The 25009-nt window shown below is 42.3% G+C and overlaps 1 protein-coding gene and 1 non-coding gene across 5 annotated transcripts in view; both read right to left on the bottom strand.

Moving 5' to 3' along the window:
• Nucleotides 1-25009, bottom strand: part of PRKCH (protein kinase C eta) — a 233057-nt gene that overhangs the window by 136355 nt on the left and 71693 nt on the right. The window lies entirely within an intron of this gene.
• On the bottom strand, nt 11848-11954 carry LOC111561054. The gene has a single exon (XR_002743424.1). It is a non-coding gene; the product is annotated as a U6 spliceosomal RNA (small nuclear RNA).

Raw genomic sequence — 25009 nt, 5'->3', positions numbered from 1 at the left:
CAGGTCTCCATCAGTTAGGCAGAGAGCCAGAAGTTAAATATATTGCTTCTTTTAGGAAGGAAAGTGAACAATGGCCTCTTCATGTGAAACCACAATGGGAGTTTAGGAAGGGGCAGAGCATAATTCCCAGGATGGAAAATGGCCTGGGCTCCAATGTTCGGTCCTTGGTCCTGCAGCACTCAGTCATTGCTGGTGAACTCTCTATTTACTAATTCCTATGCAAAACCCATGGACTAAGTGGCACCTTTTGATGCCAACCAAGGGAATAATTCTGATTCTCAGGTTGAGGGGATAACTACAGCTGTCTACCCTATCATGAAGGCTTCCTGCTACTCTGAGGGTCTCTGAGGTGTCTCTCAGCAAATGAAACTAACAGCCCACGCGTAGGCTAATCCTTCCAGATATAAAGACAGAACCTACATGACACATCGCGCGTGGCCCTCTAAGCTCTGCTTCATCTTCCATCTCTCTCTCTCTCTCTCCAAAAGCCATCAGGCCTTCTTCCAGGAGGTGCCCCAGGGCACTTGGGCACTAACTATAACACACCATCCTGAACTGTGTTTACATGACCACCTTCCTCTCCAGGCTGGGAGCTTGATCACGGTACCCTGTGTCCTACCGCCTGGCACACCAGGAACCTAATATTCGATGAATGGATGAATGAGCTTGACCTGTCAACCATGAGACATGCTCCCAAGTAAGTCCTCCCCAAACTGTTGAGCAGGCCGGACCCTTCTTCACGCTGTACGTGCGGCTTGCAGTGTATGAATGTGAGTACAGAACTCGCTTCAGTAAACACAGCCGTGGAACAGGATAGGCCTGTGCAGATGTTAGATCTTTCTCCAGGAACCATTCCATATGTAAAACAATTGGAGGGTGGGGAAATTCAATAAACAGCTGCCCTTTGAGGTGGCAAAAGACACACTCTCCCTTTTCAAGTGCAATCAGCGGGTTGGATGACCTTGCCTCAACCCTTGCAGCAGAGAAACAACCCTGGTGTGGCTTCCTCATCAGTCCTCAGAAGGATCCACACAAAAAAGCCCTCACACACAATAAACTGCAAACACAAACACACTTTCAACCCAGACGCTTTCATTTAGATTATCAAGTCTTAGAAGATAAAGATTTAATCACACTATAGGCTTTTTTTTTTTTTTTTTTCGTTTTCTTTTTAAGAAGAGTGGGTCCTGGGACATTCCCAAGCTGTGGGTCCAGAACTGCTGGGGTGAGCCCCTTAGAAGGGAGGAGGACTCCACAACCAACCTCTCAGAATGCAAACTATGTCTAACGTGTGTGCAACTAGTGTTTAGATACTTCTGAAACAAATTTTTAAACCCAATTAGAGACTGTCCTGAATGCATTGAATTTTGCCATTAAGTATATTAGTAGTCCCGAGAGACATGGTTCAAATACCTACACATACACAAGACTTGGGAAAATACAGAAAAGGCCTTGATAACCAACCTAGGGTTAGAAACCACTAAGCCAGTCCATTTAAAGAGTTTCCTCCACTGTGCTGTACTAACAGCCCTAGAAATAAGGCTCTTTTGTTTCAACTGATAATGAGAGATCAGGAAAGATTACCAAAAGGAAGATGCTAATAGGGGTTCTGTTCGGTAGAGCTGTCTGGGGTACAGACAATAAGAGGGAAGCTCTTTCAAAGAAGTCTTACTCCGAGGACCAGTCTTGTCTTGGCAGACTGAAGTTGCTGTCAGTGATTAATGAGGGGGCTTTAATCCACATCCTATACTGGACCCCAGCCCCTCCTTTTCAGGTATGAAGAATACTGAAAGGAGGAAGACAGGAGAAAGACAGAATTCTGGAATCCCTGTGGGCTGCCCTCATAAATGTATAGAACTAGGTCCCCTTTGATTTTCTAAGTGTAGCAGGATGCTAGGTGGGACTTTTCCTCTCATCCCAGAATTTCAGCCCAGGACAAAAGACACTAAGTAGCCATCATCTAAGTTCTGAGGGCTCCCTCCCATCAGGGCTTTCTGGAGACAGCTACCCCACCGCCACCCCACGACACACCAGTTCTGCACCACTCCCCCAACGTCAGAATGAACCTGAAAAGGACTCCAACCTGAAGCTGAGGAGACAGGCTCCAAGAAAATCACTCTCGGGGGACAGGCAGGGAAGAGGGAAGGAGAGGAAGGGGAGAGGATGCTAGATCTTAGGACAAGACTTCACCGTCCTTGAAGGGGGTCAAAAGATACAAACTTCCGGTTATAAAATAAATAAGTTATGGGACTGTCAAGCACAGCACAGCGACTATAGTTAATACCGTTTTGCGTGTTTGAAAGTTGATGAGAGTGGGGCGCCTGGGTGGCTCAGTCGGTTAAGCGTCCAACTTCGGCTCGGGTGATGATCTCACGGCTCATGTGTTCGAGCTCTGTGTCAGGCTCTGTGCTGACAGCTCGGAGCCTGGAGCCTGCTTCAGATTCTGTGTCTCCCTTTCTCTCTGCCCCTCCCCCGCTCATGCTTGTGCACTCTCTCTCTCAAAAATAAATAAAACATTTAAAAAATTAGAAAGTTGCTGAGAGAGTAGACCTTAAAATTTTTTATCACAAGAAAATAGGTTTTTTTGGTAACTATATAAGGTAACGGACATTAACTAGACTTACTATGGTAATCATTTCACAATATCTACTTGTAGCATATCACCTTGTACATCTGAAACTAATATCATGTGATATTGTCAATTATACCTCAAAAAAAAAAAAAAGACTTCACCCTCTTCTTCACTCCAAGAAGCTGGGCCAAACCTGGGGAAGGTGAGCCAAGGAGGTCTCACCTGTGTATGACTGAAGTTTTCAAAATGAACAGGACTCAGTCCAAAACAGTAATAGGAGTTTGCCCATCAACTGATAAATAGATAAACGAAGTGTGGTATTTACACGCAATGGACTATTATTCAGTCCTAAAAAGGAAGGAAGTTCTGACACCTGCTATAACATGGATGAGCCTTGAGGCCATCGTGCTGAGTGAAACAAGTCACAAAAGGACAATTCTGTATGATCCCACTCATACCAGATACTCAGGGTAGTCAGAGTCACAGAGACAGAAAGAAGGGTGGCCGCCAGGGGCTACAGGGGAGGGAATGAGAATTTATTATTTAATGCATAGAGTTTCAGTTCTATAAAACTTCTATTCAGCTTCCAGAAAGAGTTGTGGAGATGGATGGTAGTGGTCGTTGCACGACAATGCACATATAATAAATACCACCGAACTGAACACTTAAAATGATTAAGATGGTAAATTTTTATATTATGTGTCTTTTACCACAGTTACAGAGAACTTAAAAAAAAACCTGAAGGCAGTGATGGATGTGTTAATTAACTAGGTGGTGGGAATCCTTCCACAATGTATGTGTGTATCAAGTCACCATGATGTACGTTTTAAATATCTTGCAGTTTTGTCAACTGTACTTCAATAGAGCTAAAAAAAAAAAAAAAATGAAGGTAACAGGACAGTTATAGAATTGGCCCAATGTAGTGTAAAGGAATCCACTACCCAAAGGGAAATTAGATTTCACATAGTATAATCTAAAGTAAGTACTGTTAATAGAATTCCTGAAAATATCCCCAATGAGAAGCCTCATTAAACTGGTTCTATATCCTCATCTTTGAATGGCTAATCCTGTCCTGTAGCTCTCTTTCTGGCTGAAAATAAAAGTCTAGAGGAAGTCTCATCCAAAAATATCATTTCTGACATAACTACTTAAATGTCAAAGTTGAACAGGGCGGAGGTTCTGCAGATGCGTGTTAAAGTGGGAAACGGTAGGAACCACTTCTCCTTCTACCTTCTCTTTGCTTCACTAAAGCTTCATATATCAGCATGGTGAGCCGGTGGAGTACAGGCTACACAACAGAACGCAAACTTCAAACTGCCTTTGCTTTGGTTGGAGAGACAAAACATGTAGGTAGAGGAAATATGTGGGTTTCAGGCTTGGGTGTCCAGGAGAACAGAGGCAGCAATGACAGAAATGGAGGAAGCAGAAGCGATTGACTGGCAAGGACGATGATGAGCGGGGTCTGAGTTGTAGGTGTTTGAAAGATACCATAGAACCAGAGTTCATGGGAAGAAATGAGGCGAAAGGTAAAAACTGACAGTCTCCCCAAAGAGGAAAGACCTTATGAGGATGGGTGTCCATTTTTTTAATGTTTATTTATTTATTTATTTAAAAAAAAATTTTTTTAACATTTATTTATTTTTGAGACAGAGAGAGAGCATGAACCGGGAGGGTCAGAGAAAGAGGGAGACACACAATCTGAAACAGGCTCCAGGCTCTGAGCTGTCAGCACAGAGCCCTACGCGGGGCTCGAACCCACGGACCACGAGATCATGACCTGAACCGAAGTCGGACGCTTAACCGACTGAGCCACCCAGGCGTCCCTAATGTTTATTTATTTTGAGAGGATGTATATGCATGCACGCATGCCAGAGTGGGGGAGGGCCAGAAAGAGAGGGAGAGAGAGAATCCCAAGCAGGCTCCACACCCGGCTCAATCCCACAAACCGTGAGATCATGACCTGAGCTGAAAACAAGAGTTGGATGCTTATCTGACTGAGTCACCCTGGTGCCCCCACTTTTAAGATCGAGAATGAGGAATGGAGGCCTGTTAAGCACACAAAGGAAGGACAAAGAAATGGGAGAAGGATTAAAATAGTACAGCACCCTGCTGAGGGGGAATGTTTTTTTTTTTCATCATATTCAACATTTCATATTCAACAAAACATGGGAATAGAAGATGCATGGTTGCTAATTCAAAGAATGAGTGAGAGCTCAGGTAGGAATGTCCAGCATGTGACTGGGCAATGGTAGCTGGCCTTCATTAGAGAGATCTGGGATGCAGACATAGAAGCAGGGGGAGAGAGCAACAGGCAGAGTGAAATCCCCAGATGAAAACAGATCCCAAGGGATGTGCATGAGACCAGCCATGGGCTGAGCACTGACCCTGGAGAATATAAACTGGAGGGGGAGGGAGAGAAGTCCAAAAATACAAACAAAGAAGAGTCAGGGTGGTGCAGAGATGATCAGAAGACTTCAGAGTTGTAGAAGTCAAAAAGTGTAGGGCCCTGAAATGGAAGGAGTGTAAGCATCATCACACGCAATAGAGTTCTCCAGTAAGATGAGAACCAAAAGCTGCTGACCCGACCTGGCAACACAGATGTCCTTGACACTTCATCAAGAGCTAATTGAGTAGATGATGGTGAAGGGTGCCAGAGAGCTTCAGTAGTAGCTGGAGGAGAAAACAGAAGGCAAAGAAGTGGAGACAATGTACACAGACTACACTCTCAAGACATTTGGATGAAAAAGAGGACGTGAATTGGAATTGCCCATGGAAGTGCTAGAGGACATTAGGGGGAGGAGGCTTGGCACGTTCACAGGTTGGGGAAAGCAACCAAGAGTAAGGGAAATGGAGAAGTTAGAGGTAGGGAAGCAAAGTCCCTGAAGGAGCACAGGTCCTCTGGGATAGAGGCTAAAGAAGGAGAATGGGTGGGAGTGTAGATAAGGTCAGGAGCAGGATGTAGTCCTCACTCACATCCCTGGGGATCTTTTTGGGGGGCACCTGGTTGGCTCAGTTGGTAGAGCAGGTGACTCTTGATCTCAGGGTGATGAGTTCAAGCCCCACCATGTGCATAAAGCTTTACTTAAAGATTTTTTAAACATGGGGAACTGTTTTCATCCGGAGATTTCACTCAGCCTGTTGCTCTCTATCCCTGCCTCTATGTCTGCAGCCCAGATCTGTCTCACGTGTGTCAGGGAGGTCACACCTGATGTGATTTTCTCGATTCCACAGGAATCAAGGCACAGGGTAAATGGGGGTCCTGAAAAGCATGATGAAGGTTGAGTTGTCATTGAAGGGAGTGGGAGAAGGAGCTGTAGGTGTGGAGGACCACCACTCAGAATAAAGGACACAGATTCATAGGAGTGATGTAAGCTCTCAGAAGAAGAGTAAGCAGAACCAAATACAGCAGCAAGGTCACAGTGGAAGATTGCTAAGAAAGGACTGCACATTTTGTAATCAGGAGGCATCTGAACAAGAGAGAACTAGAGAATGAGAAGAAAAGGAGTGTGAGGAGTATAGAGGATTTGTAAAGATACTTGGCTATACAAGGAGGAAAGAAATAGGATAGTAGCCAAGGATCAAACGAAGAATTTTTCTCCATCAACATCAACAAAGGAAAAGCAACCAAGGGAGAATAAGGGACCCCGCAAGGTGTAGTCAGACAAGTGAGGAAGAATATGGCAAGAGGGCAGAAAGGCTGGATCTGCCCAGGTAAAGGGTATAGCCTCTGTGAGAAGAGAAGTTTCCTTGGCAGCCAGCAGAAAGGCAGACAGGAGATGGCCAGACTGAGGGACAATGCATATACACAGATGCAAGTCACTGCCGGATTTTTTTCAGAGTATAGAATCAGAATTTTGAAGACAACATAAATAAATAAATAAATAAATAAATAAATAAATAAATAAATAAATAAATAAATAAATAAATAAATAAAATAAAAGGAAAAAGAAAAAGAAAAAGAAAAAGAAAAAAAAAGAAGGGCTTACAGATATGAGGGTCTTGGAGTCCCTGAAAAACCCACAAGAAGCAAACTAGGATTTTTTCTGGGTACACCGAGAAGTCCTACACCAGTGGATCCAGCAGCATTCTTTGTCCCAGGACCAGGACTGTAGGATGACTGTGAAGGTCTGGCATGGGCATGGCAAGCATGAAGGAGGATTAAAGGATCAGCTAACTCTTAGGCATCATGAGTTAGTACTGCAGTAATGACCCTGGAGTCTGGGCTCAAGAGAACACCAAGTGGACCAGCAGGAGCTAAGGAATTGGATACATTAGTAGGGACCAGGTTTGGGTCATGTGGATTTGGTGGAAGTAACATAAGGATTAGAAACATAAGGAAGTAATGTAAGGATTGATTAAAAGAAACGTAATGTTTGAGATCCAATTTGTTTCCTTTTTTTAACCTTTCATCTCTGTATTTAACTTTTGAACATATGGGATCATTATCATAACTGTTTTAATGTCTTGTCTGCTGATTCTAAGATCTGTGTTAGTTCTGGGTTCCTTTCAATGGACTGATTTACCTCCCATTACAGGTTGTATTTTCTTGCTTCTTTGCATGCCTGGGAATTTTTGACTGGATGCCAAACATTGTGGATTCCACCTGTTGAGTACTGGATAGTTTTGCATCATATAAATATTCTTGAGCTTTGTTTGAGGACACAGTCAAGTTTCTTGGAAATAGTCTGATCCTATCAGATCTTGCTTTTTAGATTTGCTAGGTGAGCCAGAACAGTGCTGAGTCTAGGCAGCCAAGACCCTTCCATGTACTCAACCCAATGCTCCATGAATCCTGAGGTTTTATAGTCTGGCTAGTAGGAACAGGCACTATTCCTGGCCCTGAGCAAGCACCAGAACAGTTCTCTCTGATCCTTTAGATGGCTCTTTCCCTGGCCTCAGGTAGTTCCTACATACTGATCAGCACTCAAGTGAATCCTCAAGGGGGACACTTTGTATTTCTCTGGAGTTCTTGCTTTCTGGGTAACTGTCTCCTTCCTGGTGTTCTATCCTGAGTCCTCCAGCTGCCATACTCTTCCTGGATTCAGATCTATCTCCTCAATTCAGGAAGCCTACTGGGTTCCCCCTGACAGAGAGGAAGAGGGAGCATCCGAGAATATGAGGGGGATGAAGAAGGAGCAACTTAGTCACAAGAGCCTCCATCATTATACTCCATGGGCCAGAAATGATGCTAGAAGTAGGAAAAAACACCCAGATCTTGACTCTGTTTGCCTTTATAGGCAGCAGACCCTCCCCCTCTATTCCTTAAAGGAATATTTCTAATATTTCTAATAAACGCTAACTTGATAAATGAGCAGTCTTGCAATACGAGTAGTATGTGATGCTGAACATGAGCACGACTGAGCCAATGGTTCTTGAAGCTCACTTTGATATATGAGTGCTTTAGATTACAAGAATGTTTCCGGAATGAATTATGCTCACAAACCAAGGTTTTACTTGTACCTTGGGGATACCCATCAGGTTTCCCAGAAACAGCTGAGCCTACCTTCAGTCCTTTGGATTCATAATAATCTACCTACAATCCACACAAAAGTTCATCCTTTTTCAGTGCATGTTCTTCCTTCACATGCAACAAAATTGCAGTTTTGCCTCCAAAATGCACAGGAGCTACTTTAATTAGTAATTAAGTTGTACATTTAAAATGGATTTTCACGTGAACATAATAACACCATCTTTAACTTAAGAAGGAATTGGGTGGTGGTTAAGCCCTAAACAAGCCAGCAAGCAAACAAACCCCGTTTATGGACTCAAACAAGGGACACCATCTGGAAGTACAAAGACAACCAAGCTTGTACAATTAAAACCACGAAAGTCAACACACACTTTAACTCATAAATGAGAAAGTAATTTAATAAACTAAGGCAAATATTTGGGGAGAGGCCAATACTATAAAAATATCCACATGGAGTGAACCAACTGCAATTTTTGAATAAACAACAAAGTAAACACCCAGGGCTTTTCCAAGTTGATGGGCAGCACTTGGGTCAGGCTGGTGACCAGACCTAACAAAATCCTGGTACTGGGGAAAAAGGTGGAGAAGAGGGGCCAATGCTGCCTGACAATTTACAATGTCTGCCCTGGCATTTAATATTGGATCCTCTAGAGGTAGGAAATTAACAGCCAATAGTTTATACAATCCGCCTTTAAAACACACCTTCTTTCTGGGACCTAGAAATGTCTTGAAAACATTAACTCATTCATCTTAACATAGCTATTGGAAGAAAGCACTCATTGCAATTGTGCATCTGTGCTTAAAGAACTAACCAACCACAGAGTCTGGTTTTCAATATGATCCCAAAGAGGAAATGCCCGGGTCCACTGCTCCCTTGGTCATGCTAGACAGGAGAATAGACCTCTAATCCCTATCTGTTGTCCTATCAACATTCCTATAAAGCACCCATGGCAGTGGGGCTGCTCATGAATAGGGCTGGTCTACACACACACACACACACACACACACACACACACACACACACACACCACACAATCCATAACACAATCAGTCCTGACAAGGAAATGCCAGCGGCATCAATCTAGACATTATCTAGATCCTCAAGGAGTGACTTAGGGGTAAGGGTAGCATTGGCTCTAATGGGCAGATTTAGGAATAGGGGCAACCTATGTTCCCGAGGGCCCAGCCAGCAGGAAACTGGCAAAGTAATGCTCCCCTCACAGGTAGCCATCCTTCCACACCTTCTCTCCCACTCACAGCTTCACTGACTATGGTAACTCCTACTGAAGGCACTCTGGCACACACACCAGGATGTACTTTGCACCCTCCCAGAATATGACACACGTGCCAAGCTCAGTGTTTGTCTAGGATTTGAAACAATGTCCAAGAAAGGAGACTTATGTCATCAGACTTTTCTTAGTGCCTTTTAGATGGCTTCCACCAAGTATGTGGAGTAACTTGGGTATGGATTTCCTTCCAAAATGGGTGGGTACATAATCTGCATCAGGTCCTAATGCAGCCCTTTGTGGGTGTGTGTATGCTTGCTTATGCACAACACCCTGGGGGTAGATGCCACTAGCCCCATGTTTTTCATGTAAGGCAACCATTGCTCAAGGCCACACAGCTAGGAAGTACGGGGAGCAGAGCCGGTCGCTCTCATCTGAAGCTGATGCCCTTCCACCACCCACCTCACATCTCAAACACAGTAAGAGATCCTCGATAGGATTTCCCAGGGCATTCTGTCTGTAAGGGTCTATTAAGGAAAGAATTAACACTAACACCAGAAAATAAGTTTTGGGGCATTCATGAAGCTGAAAGAATCACTAAAAGTGACCTACTATCTAAAAAACCTGACTTAGAATCGCTAACATTAACAACTCAGGCAACAACAGATGTCGGCGAGGATGCGGAGAAAGAGGATCTCTTTTGCACAGCTGGTGGGAATGCAAACTGGTGCAGCCACTCTGGAAAACAGTATGGAGGTTCCTCAAAAGACTAAAAATAGAACTACCCTACAACCCAGCAATTGCACTACCAGGTATTTATCCAAGGGATACAGGTGTGCTGTTTCGAAGGGACACATGCACCCCAACGTTTATAGCAGCACTATCAACAATAGCTAAAGTATGGCAAGAGCCCAAATGTCCATCACCCCAATGTTTACAGCAGCACTATCAACAATAGCAAAAGTATGGCAAGAGCCCAAATGTCCATCAATGGATGAATAGATAAAGAAGATGTGGTATGTATAAACACACACACACACACACACACACACACACACACACACACACACACACTGGCGTATTACTCAGCAATCCAAAAGAAAGAAATCTTGCCATTTGCCACTATGTGGATGGAACTGGAGGGTATTATGCTAAGTGAAATTAATTCAAGAAAGACAAAAATCATACGAATTCACTCACATGAGGACTTTAAGAGACAAAACAGATGAACATAAGGGAAGGGAAACAAAAATAATATAAAAACAGGGAGGGGGACAAAACATAAGAGACTCTTAAATATGGAAAACAAATAGAGGGTTACTGGAGGGGTTGTGGGAGGGGGGATGGGCTAAATGGGTCAGGGGCACTAAGGAATCTACTCCTGAAATCATTGCTGCACTAGATGCTAACTAATCTGGATGTAAATTTAAAAAATAACAAAATGTAAATAAAAAATAAAAATAAGAAATAAAGCCTGACTTATCTCCTGGATTATAAAACAAAACAAAGATTTCTCTCTTTACTCTTCCCCCAAACTCCTCAGAACAGTGAAACTCTGCATCACCCCAAGCTGTAAGTGGGAGATCCTCTGGGTAGGTTGGGGTGCTAAGAGTCCAAGAGAGGAACCTTTATGGTATTCAGCAAAGCCAAAGTGTTTTTCAGTTGCCTCCAGCAAAGAAGTGATCCTTCCCCTTAAAAGATGATTAAAAGTGCCCCCATAGCCACCATACAGCGCTGAATAAACACACTGAACAAATGCTCAGATACAACGTGAGAGATGGAGACAGGGAGGTGTGACGTCAGAGGGAATTTGGACAACAACAGGTGCTGACTAAGGCAGTGCTCTGGAGAGCCCTGCCCTGTCTGAAGAGTTCACAGGGGGAAACTTCAAAAACATTGTACTAGGCCACACGCAAAACAAAGCTGGTCTATGGGCCCATTTCAGCCCATGAGCAGTTCATGGTCCAAACAGACACAGCCAGCACACAGCCAATATTCTGCATATTAGACAGAAGGCCCATAAAGACTGGATTTAGAGTGACCTACAAGCATTCCCAGAGGCAACAACCAAGAATGGAGGAATCAGAGGCCTCCAACGGGGGCCCCGCAACACCTGAGGCAGAGGCGTGGAACAAGACATGACCTGTCACAGGTGCACTTGAGCAGAACTATGAAACTGTTCTCTTTGCATCCTGGGTGAATGTTCCCACAGTGTCCTCACCAAGGGGCCAGCAGGAAATACTAGAGTATTACTGAATCATCACTTATTAATATATTAATAAAATCCTGATGGTTCTCTTCCAGAGATAAGCTTTGGTCTGTGTCAGTGAATCCTTCCTCAAGTCCTCTGTTATAAAGAACTGCTCCAGGTATTGTTACCTGGTGGATTTTTTTTTTTTCCAATTCCGAAACAATCACCACAAGTTTTGCAACACTTGCATCACCCATAAAGGCAATCACTTCCATCAGCCCTAGGCAACCACTCATCTACTCTCTGTTTCCATTGCTTTCCCTATGATGGACATGAAACTATGAACTATAAAAGGAACTTTCATATGAACTGTGAAAGGAATCATACACAAAATATGAAAGACTTCACGGATTTGCATGTTATCCTTGCACAGGGGCCATGCTAATCTCCTCCATATCATTCCAATTTTAGCATATATGCCACCAAATCGAACACACCTGGGCAGATTTTAAGTAAGCATTAGATAAGATGGTGATACCGGGATATGTAGTCCCTTCTACAGAACGGCATCCGAACACTATCAACTTGCATTAAGAGTTATTATACCCTAACTCATCATTAGTTTTCATTACCCCAAATCCCCACAATAGTGATATTGATATAGGTAAACTTAATGCTCAAAGCATAAAACTGGTCGCCAATGAACACACTAAGCACTTTTAAATGAGTCCCTTCTCGGACATTCCTCCCTGCTTACACCTACCCTGTTCTTGCCCTGCCTATGAATGGCTGCTGTTCTCAGTATGAGTATCAGATACATCCCATGCAACAACATACACAATAACAATTAGGTACCAGATCAAAGTGAGATCTTGTAGCTGATGTAGATCATGAAATTCACTGACAAGCTACTCCAATCACAACAAACCCTTGATACAGTAAATCCAGGTATAGGTCCATCACCAATGAAGAAAAGATCAACACCGATGGAGCCACGCCCAGCCTTTGGAGAAACTGATGATGTCTTCAAATACTTGTACATACATCCCTTTTCATGACATTGTTGAGAAAGTTACCATGAAATGGAAAATGTTATCATGCCTTTAAATCAGTCAGAAAATAACACATCTGAGTTATTTGATCTGTTCTCAGTTCTAAGAATTAGCATAAAAGTATCATTGTAAGCTCAACCCTGATAAATATAAGAAAGAAACTGACTTCCATAATTTTCAAAGGCGGAGTACCAAGAAAACCCTTTGAAACTTACATTTCTTGTAATGTTGGCTTCCATTGTAACTAGAATCACTGTAAATTGCCTTTTTCTGGTCCCAGTTGCTCTAAGAGAAGGGAAATACCTATAACTTGTCTCCAGTCCAATAGCCGATAGGCTATACTGTCAACACTCCCAGCCTGCTTTTGCCACTTTTAAGCCTGGCTTGAGTCTCAGCATTAGCCCTGAGTGTTTGCAGACATTAGCAAGGCCTTAGCACTGAGTCTCATTTTCTCCTCCTAAAAGCACAAAAACTGTAACCCGACCTGTCTATGTCACGGTATTTTTAAAAGCTCTTAAAACATTAGGTGTTTTGTCAACTTAAAAGACTACACTGGAGTAATATACTCCCGTCTTTGGTTTTTTCTTTTTCCTACATGTTCTTTTTCTTCAACTAGCAAACCTCCCAGCTGTCAAAATTTTCCATTAATCACATTAGAAATGATTTAGGATACAACAAGGGTATTGAAATGTGGATAACCATTAGAACCAGCCAACATGCTTATTAGGAATCTGTTTCCCTGGCCTTTTCCCCAGAGATTCCAATTCAGTCTGGGGCATGAGAATCTCTATATCTTTCAAAATTCTTAAGTGATTTCATTGCTCTAAAACAGATCCTCTCTTGTAGTTTTTAAAGGCCCTATTTTCAGTACTTGGTAAATCCCAATCCAAGGACTCAGATATTGGAAGTATACTCGTTTACATGAAACAGGAAGTATCAACAAAATTCAATTAGAACTAAGCTTCTAGAAGTTATATATTAAGTCCCAACAGAGCACCCAGATCAAGCTCCAATCTATTTACCTCCCCAGATGTTTAATAGATGTATCACTAACATTTATTAACACTTCACAAGGGGCACCTACATGGCTCAGTTGGTAGAACATGTGACTCTTGACCTCAGGGTCATGAGTTTGGGCCCTACTTTGGGTGTAGAGATTACTTAAGTAAAAATAATAATAATAATAATAAAAACCAAAACACTTCCCAACAAATGATAGTTCCCACCCAAGTTCAAGAACAGAAGACTCCAGCTAAGCCTAAGTTTTCTCTCTTTTAAGTGGGTGAAGTACACAAAAGTAATTTCTTAATAACCCACACAAACAGAATTGAATTATAGCTCATTATATTGAGAGGTGCACGGACTTGTTATGGATCTCCAAACAGTTGATTTGAACTTTTAATGCTTACTAAGCTGTGTAATGGATCCAAATTTAGCTTAGAACAATAAGAAACCACACTGGAGTTCAGAGAACTTGGGAAAGTCTTCAAGATGAACTTAAAATAGTTCAGGCTTCAGCAACTTACGTTAAATCATTGTAAACGGATGTAATATGGTGCTTTTCAAGACCCTAGCCAAAGGAGAAAAGATTATGTTCAATCAGCCAGCATCAAATATAAGTGAACTTCACTTAAGTAACAAGACATGCTCCCCAACAGGGAAGTGACAGTACCAGGGTGCTGACCTTATGCCAGCCAGGACGCCGGGCACCTCCCCAGGACGTCATAGCCCAGCCATGTTCCTCTATCGCTGCAACTCTCACTCACCAACAATGCCCCGCCCCTTAGGGTCTGTGTACTTCCTGTTCCTTCTTCCCCCAGACAGCCCTGTCCACTCCCTCCCTCCCTCCCTCCCTTCAGATCTCTGGCACAAAGGCCATCTCATAGGAAAAGAACAACACACACCAACCCTCCTCTCTGTCGTGACCCCGTCTTATTTTTTCCATGGCATTTATCACTTGGCATATTATGTTAATTTATCTAATCGTTTGTCTCCTCCCACACACCAAACTTTGAATTCTGTGGAAATCAATTAGTGTCATTAATAAGCACATGCATACATACTGCACATAATACCACACATACATATTCTCTGTGTGTATATGTGGATAGTCCTTCTGATCCACCAGACCCAAGGGGTAATAATTTACAAGCATTGCTCAGCCCAGTGCATTTTGTAACCAAATGTAAATTCATAGAGGTAGCTACCGATTTTTTCCAAAATAATGTGAGAACTAAATTGCCACTTACAAAAATCTAAGCCCGCTGTGCCCCCACCTCCCCACACACATACTCTCAACCTCCTACAGGGAGTCCTTCAGCACTGACTTGAGCCCCAGAAGAGAAATCTCAGACACCAGGATGAAACCATGATGCTGAAGATAAGTTTCAGGAGAGAAGGGAAGAAACAGGTCTTCCTCCTCTCTACCTGCCCACTGACACAGGGCAAGGAGTTATTGGGGAAAACCGAAGCAAAGGGCTGACAGGATAACTGGCTCTTCATCTGAAACAAAGAACTGAGAGGCCAGGGGTTGCTAGAAAGGAGACTGAAGCATAATGAAACTAGACTCTGGAGCAATTAATTTTTCTATCAAAAAATGAACTCATTTCTGTTTTACCTAAATCTCAGTTCCACTCAAAGAATACCACATTAATGTAATTTCAACAGCAACAACAACAAAATGAAGCTTGAGAAAATTCAGAGACTAGTCTGACTCTGTGTTTTCAAAGCAGCATGCTAGTTAATAAGCAAGTGCCCCACGAAGTGAACGTGCTGATACTTCCGTCCATAGGTCTCTGAGCTATTTTAGAGGTTCAGCTTCTAGCACTTACACCTCTAACCACTTGCTCAGAAGTACTGTGACTGTACTTGTTCTGCTGGAAGCAAGCAGAGGTGTAGCATAAAGCTACCCGGAATGGCCATCTCCCAGGTTAGAAACCACCGTCAGCTTCCGGTTGTTTGGGTGTCACTTCTGGACCTTCTTTTTTGATGAGAAAGGGCTTGTAACTGGCTGAAAAAGTTCACTGCACAGTAAAAATAACTAGAAAAACAGGATGACAGTGTCAAAAAATTGCTGAATTATTCTGTTACCTGTATCACCTGATTGTCACCTAACATCAGTCCCCCATACAACATACACAAGTATTTGTCAGTTCCTTCTTTCTGTGGTCACTAAATTAAAAGTGCTGGGCTTCTGAAAAAAAGATAAAGGGAAAAATTAAACTATAAATTCTAAAAATAATTTGGTCTCGGTAGCGTTTTATAGTCTTAAAAATTAAAGACTCAAGGGGCGCCTGGGTGGCTCAGTTGGTTAAGCATCTGACCTTAGCTCAGGTCATGATCTCGTGGTTCGTGTGTTCGAACCCATACATGGTTTCGTAACACCTTGCATCGGTCATTTTGAAGATATGAATTCACTGAATCATAAAGATCTTCTTCCAAATGCTGACACATTTTACTATACAATATTTAAAAACACAATTGCTAATTAATATCAAAAACAAACTCATGAGAAAAGTCTTTGTTTTTTTAAGTATTGCAAGCTGACAAGCTCATAATGGTAGATATGTTTTCCAAAATTCTAATTATGTCTTGGAGGAGCCAATTCTATCACTGGTATCCAATCACAGTTGTTTCCTGGAAACAATCCATTCACAATAGGCTCACTTTATTCAGTTTAAAGAAAATACCTGAGAAATTCCCAAAGCTCCATTACTACAGTTTGTCATTCTTTCCAGTAAAAATGGTGTTCCACGAGAAACAAACAACTAGCTCAGCTAACAACTCAATCATACAAGTGTTTTTCCTTGAGACATGATAGTATTTCAGAATGTAGCAGAAACGCTTTATGCCTAATTCCCATCTTAGCACACAGATTATAAAGATATATAGCCCAAGGCTGAGCTTAATACATTGATAATGTTTACTGCTTCATCGAAGACATTAAGTGAAACTTTTTTTTTTTTCACTGCAGTTGTCTGGCAGTGCAGAAGACGTTGGCTACACTAATGTTAACTGCATAGCTGGGTGTCTTGATTCATCCCAAGGTGTCAGCAGTTTTACCCATCATTTCTTTTGCACCATTGAGCGAATGACAGTGCACTTAAAAAGGCAAATAACATCTTTGTATTATAAATAACTAGTTTTGAACGACAGACCTCCTGAATAGGTCTTCAGAACCCTCAGAGGTCTGTCTAACCTTACTTTGAGAAGCAATCGAAAAATTCTGAATAAAACCACCACTTAAGAGTGTTTCCATCAACAGTTAATGAAAGTAAGAGAAGTAGTCAGGATGAAGCCAATGGTGATTGGGGTATAACTACACAAATATGCCGATCATACCCTAGGCTGAACTTATTTACTTTTTAATTCCTTCCAAGTTCTAGTTTAAGATCTGCATTAAGAGAACCTACTGATAATCCCGGTAAAACTTGAACAAATCTCAAGCTCATTCTTTCTAGAGTGCTCTGATCCATGTCTGACATCTGAGAAGACAGCACCTTTTCCAGGTGAGCATCAGTCTTTAAGTTTAAAAACGAGGAACCCAAGGGAAGCCTTGCAAAAACATATCATCCCAAAAGATGACAAAACTCTAAGGAGGGTGAGATTATACCACCTAGAAGACAGTTTCCTTCCAAGGTAGAATAAAGAGAAAACACAAAATGCCTCCCAGATAACTGGGCGACCTAGAAGGATACTGGACCTCAGCACCCCAGTCTGAGCTGTGCCTGCGTCTGGCACTTACCACCCAAGAGACCACGGCAACCAGTGTCTCTGAGCTGGATTCACCATTTGCATAATGAACATCACATCAGCCTCTGAAATTTGGTGTGGGGAGCAAATGACATAATACACGGGACTGGATCAAATAGAGAGGTCACCTATTATCAGGGTAAGAGGCCATCCCACTTCCAGAAAGAAAATAAAGCAACAACGACCGCTGCTGTTTGTTAAATTAAGGCCAAGCCCAGTACCTGGTCCTCAGGAGGCATTCAGTAAATGAACTGGCTGTGATGGAGAGGAGAAGCAGGCAAACTATAACACTGGACAACTAGCCTCCCTCCCTTAAAAGTATCTTCCATTTCCAGTTTCCCTTCTTTTTTCACTCCCTCAAAGCCTCTTTCTCTCCTGCCCTTTCCTCAACCTGGCATTCATTTCCAGTGGTAGCCACAGAACCGCTTGGACCAAAGCTGAAATGCCCCCTTGCTTCTCAGGCTGAATATAGCAAAGGAACGAAACATTGGTATAAAAGCTAAATTAAAAAAAATTAAATCAACACGCTGTCACCTGGCTTGAAACACGAGAAAGGAATACCGAACATCAACCTCCATCAGAGATAACCTTTTCCCCTATAAAACTGACATTCACTGTGAGCATTAGACACAGTGAGAAACTGCGGGTTGCAGCTTTCAAACGGTAACATGTTTGATCTGCCTTCATGCATGAGGCCACAATGATTGAGCACAGAGCTTAATTAGTCTTAAACCAATGGTTTGACACAGGAAATTTGAGCTAAACACTGAGGCAATGCTCCCCCCCCCCAAAATAAAACAATCAGGCCTTACTCTACACAGTAATGCACTGCTTTGGCAAAAAGAATAAACAGATCCCCAAATTCAAGTGCACCTTCCATATTCTCCCCAGGAGAAATGAATATCCAGTAACATAGTAAGAGTCTGAAAGAAGGGAAGCAAGTCCAAGTTTTAGCAAAGTTTTCTAGACAAGCTTCAAATCCACAAATGACAACTGTTTGGTCAGGTTGTATTTTTGTTTTTTGAGAAGTTACCCACCCACCCCTTGCCAAAACAAAGTCTGGTACAGGATACCTTCATGCATGCTTGGGGATTTCCGGAGAAAAAGCTTGTCCTCACAGAACTTCTGTCTTACTATCTTCATAAAGACACTTCCACCGTTAATTTTTCTGATTTACTTTATTCTTTTAGGAAACTATCTTAAAATTAAACTTTGCAAGTACAAAATGTTATGTAATTGTTAGTAGGAGATGATTTACTTGTCATTCATTTTAAGTGAGAACTGTACGAGGGAAGGAAGGGAATTATCTTACTCATCTCTTCCTACCTGCCGTTTTTGACTCACGGCTTAGTATTTATTTAGAACTTTAAAAAAATGTACTGAAGTGCCTTAGTCATAATTTTTAACTTGCCTCTTCACAATATATAAAAATTGGGAATTAATGATAAAATAGAGAGAGACCAAAAAAAAAAAAAAAAGGAGCCAACAAACACCAGCTTTAATTTATAAATGAGGATAGGTAATACGTGTCTGAAGTCAAAGCAGCATATTGATGATACAGAGGCGATCCAGATTCTGGTTTTTGTCTAGGAAATAGATTTTTTTTAATGTGAAGTTTTATCTTGATTTTTTACTTATTAAATACAATTTCAAACACACACAAAAATAGAAGAGTCTAGCAAACCCACATGTAGCCCACACCCAGCTTCATCAATCAATTCACGGCTAATCTGATTTTATCTGTACCCCATTCCCTCCTCCCACTTCTTGATTATTCTAAGGTAAATCTCAAATATAGACTAGAAAAGAACAGAGACCACCACCAGAAACACCAGCGTTACAGGTAACACAATGGCACTAAATTCGTATCTTGCGATAATCTCTCTGAATGTAAATGGACTAAATGCTCCAGTCAAATATCAAACAATTGCACTAGTAAATATTTCGAAGTTTATCTCTAACAGATGCCCCCTTTTTGTTTTAAGCAACTGCAATACCATAATCACACCTAAGTAATATTAATAATTCCTTAATTAATAATTCCTTAATAATTTCCAATCCCTGTTCCCATTTCCTCAGTGCTTTCCTGGGGGTTATTGTTTGTTTTACAATTTGTGTTTGAACTGGGATAGAATGTGGTCCATATATTGAAACTGGTGAATATGTCACTCTTCTGTTCTTTTGGTTTTCTCGCCCTCTCTTTTCTTTCAATTTGTGGTTGAAAAAAAACCAAGTCTCTCATACTGGAAAATTCTCCAGTCTAGATTTTGCTGATAACATCCCATAGCGTCATTTAAAATGTTCCCATCCTCGAGGCGCCTGGGTGGCTCAGTCGGTTGGGCGGCGGACTACAGCTCAGGTCATGATCTCCTGGTCTGTGGGTTCGAGCCCTGCATTGAGCTCTGAACGGACAGCTCAGAGTCTGGACCCTGTTTCCAATTCTGTGTCTCCCTCTCTCTCTGCCCCTTCCCTGCTTGCTCTCTGTCTCTGTCTCTCTCTCTCAAAAATAATAAAACATTTTTTAAAAATTAAAAATAAATAAATAAAATTAAAAAAAAAATGTTCCCGCCCTCTAACCCGGTGAGTAGATCTGGAAGCCTGACCAGATTCAGGCTTGACTTTTTAAGCAGAGCTACCTCACAGATGGTGGTGACTGTATTTTTCTTTCTAGGGACCAACCATTTAAATTTGAGGTACTGTAAGTCAGGCAGACTTCACTTAGGCAAACCTAATCTTAAGATCTTACACCATATTTCTTAGCAGGATAACAATGCAGCAACATATTTTTGATTTGTTCTCACACGGAGATATCACTATTTTAACTTAATTTCTCTCTGTTACTTCTCTTCCAAGTATAGCAGTTATCAATTCACTCTGATGCGTTTTCATCAGATTCCTTTATTTCAATCTCGGTTGGGTTTCTTTGGGTTGTGGTTTGGTCACTCCACTCTTCTAGGTAAAAATTATTCCAATACAGTGACAATCATAAACAGGGTCAGATTCTGCCACTCTGTCAGCATCCAGCAGTTGGCACTGAAATCTAGGTCTGTTTCATCACCACAATCAATTTCGTCTTGGTTAGGTTGCAGACCCAGTTGTTAGTCCCAGAAAGGTTTAGTCAGAATGAAATAAAGAGTGACACACAAGACGGCTTCTTCAAAATAACAAATCACTTCGTCCGTGTCTACTTCAACAGCACTGCTTAGGGGAATTCTGCATCTGATCAAGAGCAACGCCTTTGTTAAGATGAACAATGGTGATGGGTTTCTGATGCAGTTGATAACATTATGCCTTCGGCTCCGAGGGGGACTTACACAAAGAGTTTTTCACGTTCCATCTTAATTCAGTGAGGAGCTCTGTAGGTTTTTGAGCAGATTCATTCTTACCCCAGCCTTAAGAATAAACCCGCACACAGCACACTGTACCAAACTTTGGAGCTACTACAGTTAACGCCAATTCAAACGTTACTTTTCAAAGCCTTTTGTGTGCTGCTCTTTATTCAAACTTCATTATCAAACATTTTGATGCCAATTTGAAAGACATTATGCTATTTGGTGAGACAGTCCCTGGCACACAGTAAGCACTCAAACATTACTGAATGAGTGATGAATATATAAACAAAATGGGTGTTCATTCAGTAAACCCTCAACATAGCTTGACTGAGTGGGACAGATTGTATGCTTGATCTTAGCCAAAAGGCCGAGACGCGATTGGACAGGTTGTAATCCATGAGCTGGAGTCATTACGTGCTGGTGTTCCACAGAGTTCTGCTGTCGGTCAGCCTTGGTTTTGTCTCTCAATCTCCTTGCTGGGCCATAGATCCGTCTTTCACAGACACCTACAGCTATTATCTTGGGACCAGATCTCTTGCCAGACTTCAAGTTCTTATTTCCAATTCCTCCTAGACATCTCCACTTGGGTTTCCCACAAGCATTTCAAACTCCACCTATTCAAGCTGAATTCATCACCTTCCATTCCTTTATTTCTACCCTGGTGAATGACTCCACAATATCATTTGAGACTCATCCCTGTTCATCCGTGACATCCAGTGAGCCGCCAACTCCTGTTGGTTATACTGTGTATACATTTCTCACAGCTGTCCGCTTCTCTCCATCCACCTCCACAGATTCCAACTTAAACCAGGCTCTACGAAGCTCTCTCTTAGACCACTTTAATAGTCTCTTAAAAGCTTTCCACACCTTTGTCTCCTCTTAGGCTCTAACACCCCCTAGCTCCCAGCCCCTGGAACCCACTGCTACCAAAGGAGATCTTATTTCTCTCTGCTTGGAACTCTTCATTGGCACCCATCACTTCTACTAACCTAGAAGTGATATGCCCACGTAATTTATCTTCTAACCTTTTGAGAGTGAAAGGTGGCCCTGTTAATAGTTACCCTGGTATAGGAGACAAAACTGTGACCGTTCCAGGCAAACCATCACAGAAGGCCCTCCCACGTGTCTGGCCACATCTCCCTCACACTCCCCAAACTCCGATGCCTCCCCACTACTTTCAGTTTCTGGAACATGCTGCTGCTCTGTCACCTCTGTGCCTCTGTACAAACTGTCTTCCCCTCTTAAACTATCCTCCCCTCCTGGCACATTTCTGTTTATCATTTGAACTTCCTTTAAACATCACCTCCCCTGTGAAGCTTTCTCTAAAACCTTCTGGCTGATCTGATTACACATTCCTACATGCCACGACCATGCCTTGGACCCATTCCCATGGTGGGACCTGGGTGCCTGTCCTGCACACATAGGGCGTGTCTACCCTCTCTCCTACGAGCTCCCTCAGGAAAGTGCCTAAGTCCTGTTCATCTTTATCTCCCCAGTATCTGTGGCGAATCACAGGTCTGCACCCAGCAGGTATTTCCCATGTCCTTTCTCAGTCACGTCTTACATTTAATAAAAGCTTTTTTGCCTTAGCTGCTCTTTCAGTATAATTAATGACAGATAAGAAAATGAGAGAGGAAGAAATGAGGAGTAGTCAGCAGCTCCTAATACCCGTCCTGTATATCGCAGATCACTGCCCCATGTAAGCAATTTCTTAAGGAGAGCTTTGGAATTCTAGAATCTGAGCTGGTGGCAGAACTCCTAAAGGAAGTCATGAAAGGAAAATAGGCATAGAGATAAGTCAGGAGCATATTAGTCATTGTTCACTAACTTCTTGAGGCTTCTGAAAATATAATGTCAAAATAAAACAAACCTGCTTGAGTATTCATGGGGTCCCAGGCAGGGGTCTTGTTACCATAATAGGAACATGGAGACAGGAACCCCACTAGCATACTTTCGTAAAGCACTCTACAGTTTGCAAAGCATTACACATTTTAACATCTGACCTTCAAAACCACAGCCTCAGATGCACCCTGAAGCTCAACCGATATTTCTCGAGCTTTGACCATCCCTCAGGGATCCCAGGCTGATGCTCGTTTGACATCCCGAGACACTGGGCAGACCCGACTTCATAGTGCTTTTTTAATATAAAGTCCTTCAGCATCCAAGATAAGAACAAGAACTCTAGGGGCGCCTGGGTGGCTCAGTCGGTTGCGCGTCTGACTTCAGCTCAGGTCACGATCTCACGGCTCATGAGTTCGAACCTCGCGTCTTGACAGCTCAGAGCCTGGAGCCTGCTTCAGATTCTGTGTCTCCCTTTCTCTCTCTCTCTCTCTCTCTCTCTCTCTCTCTCTCTCTCTCTCTCTGCCCTTCCCCACTTGTGCTCTGTCTCTCTCTCAAAACTAAACAAACATTAAAAAAAAAAAAAAAAAAAGATAAGAACTAGAGCTCCAAATATCCTATCTGTCAGCCTGTCATTTTATGGCCAGGGATAACCTAGAGTGGCTGACAGGAGTGAAGCCAAACCAGGGACATTCTCACACTGCCAGGCTCAGGCCACTGCCACAGCTATAGCAGGTACATGGTGGGGCTCCATTTCCTCATGTAACACAGAGAGGCAGCTATCACGTCCTCTGCATGTGACAAGGGAGCTCTGCTCTAAAGCAGCAGCAATGTGCAAACCCAAGCCGTACCCCAGCTTAGGAGCCAACATGACAAGGCAATGCTCCCACAGTCTAGAGAGAATAGATCCGAGGTTCTAAAATACATCCCGCACAAAGATGCCACCGCTCCTGAAATGTCAACATTAAAAATCTATTTCTCATGGATAAAACATCAATTTTAGCATCTTTTAAAATATGCAGCCACACCTAAAAGGAGTACCAAGATATTGATCACTATCACTTCAGTGTGAATTCGCCCATGAATTCACTATCTTCCTTAGTGCCAACCGTTTCTAGAGAGAGGAGATCACTAGGCATCTTACCGGAGTAAGACACAGTTAAAGGCAGAGAGCAAAAAGAACTAACTTACAGGGGATGTAGGATTTACCAAGGAGGAACTCGGCCAGCCTCCCAATTTTACCCAGGGTCACCTCTAAAAGGGCTACCCTTGCAATGACCTGGTAAGAATCCAGCCCTAGTAATATTTGGCATTCGTTTCTTCTTATCATTAAAACTAATAAATTAATATAATAAGAACATCTGTAAGAATTCCAGTGCCAGTGTTTTAGTGTTGCTGGTGTACATTTAAAGAGGATAAAACCTTAATATAATTTAGTCCTACAGAGGTGGCATAACTCTTAAAAAAAGAAGTCACATAATGACTACAGCACATCCAGATGTGGTCTAATGTGCATGGCCTTACTCCCATGTAACGTAGCGCAGAAAGATAGTTCAACACATGGAGAACCTCACCCACTTCCCACTCTGTCACTTCTCTCACGCCCGGGTTTGTCTATACCATGGTTTTGGCCATGTTCCATGTGCTATGAGAATGTTCTAGCAACAGTGGTCTGTGATATCACATTCTATTTTATTTGCACTCTCAGTGGACTCATTTTTCTCACAAACCCCCTATGTACAAGATACCAAGCAAAACAACAAGGTCTGTGAGCAGATCAAACTGGAATCTGGACTGCTTTTTCACGTCCAAGTATCCCACTTTTCTGCTAATTTCCATATTGGAGCAAAACATCTGATAAGATGCAACAACTGAGACGACAGAAAAATTAAACATTAACATTAAAACAATTCGCCCACACGAATAAGAACAGTCAGCTGAGAGGAGAGAAAACCAATTTTCAAAGGCGTCACCAATTTGCAAAATGCCAACATCAAATGGACAAACCACCAAGCCACATGCTTAAAAACGTTCACAAAGATTTTAGTAATGGTGGCGTAGTTTTTAATTGGCTAACCCTCCCACCGAAAAGAATTAAAGCCTCTATAAAATATATCTTAAAACAATTAGTTAAAAACACTGGAGAGCAACCAAAAAAGGACAGAAATTGGAGGGAATCTGACACGTGAAAGAAGGGAGTTGCACTGGTCAAGATCCATTATTTATGGGCCATCTCCCAAGATTATTCCGCCGGCTGCAAAGGGTCAAGTCAACAGAATTCAAACAGAAAGCTAGGGTTTCATCGGCCTGAGGAGTAAAATGACAAGATTCAGAAACAGATGAAGGGAAACTGAGCAGAGAACACCTGAAAAGAAGGCCACAGAGACAAGAATCCCCAAATCTATTAACTCCTCCAATCTGTGCATGTGCATGGGAGATTCGAAAAGGTCCCCAAAAAGCAAGAACTAGAAGGCTGCAAGAAAGGAGATGAGATTTCTGTTTCTCACTGTGGGACAGTGAGTCTGAAGCCCAAGTCCCATAAAGTTAAAGGGACTTAAAACACCTTGGGCTTTCT

The sequence above is a fragment of the Felis catus genome, chromosome B3 (assembly GCF_018350175.1).
Source record: "Felis catus isolate Fca126 chromosome B3, F.catus_Fca126_mat1.0, whole genome shotgun sequence".
Classification (NCBI taxonomy): domain Eukaryota; kingdom Metazoa; phylum Chordata; class Mammalia; order Carnivora; family Felidae; genus Felis; species Felis catus.
The sequence above is the reverse complement of the archived record's forward strand: the minus strand, read 5'-3'. Positions and strand labels throughout refer to the sequence as shown.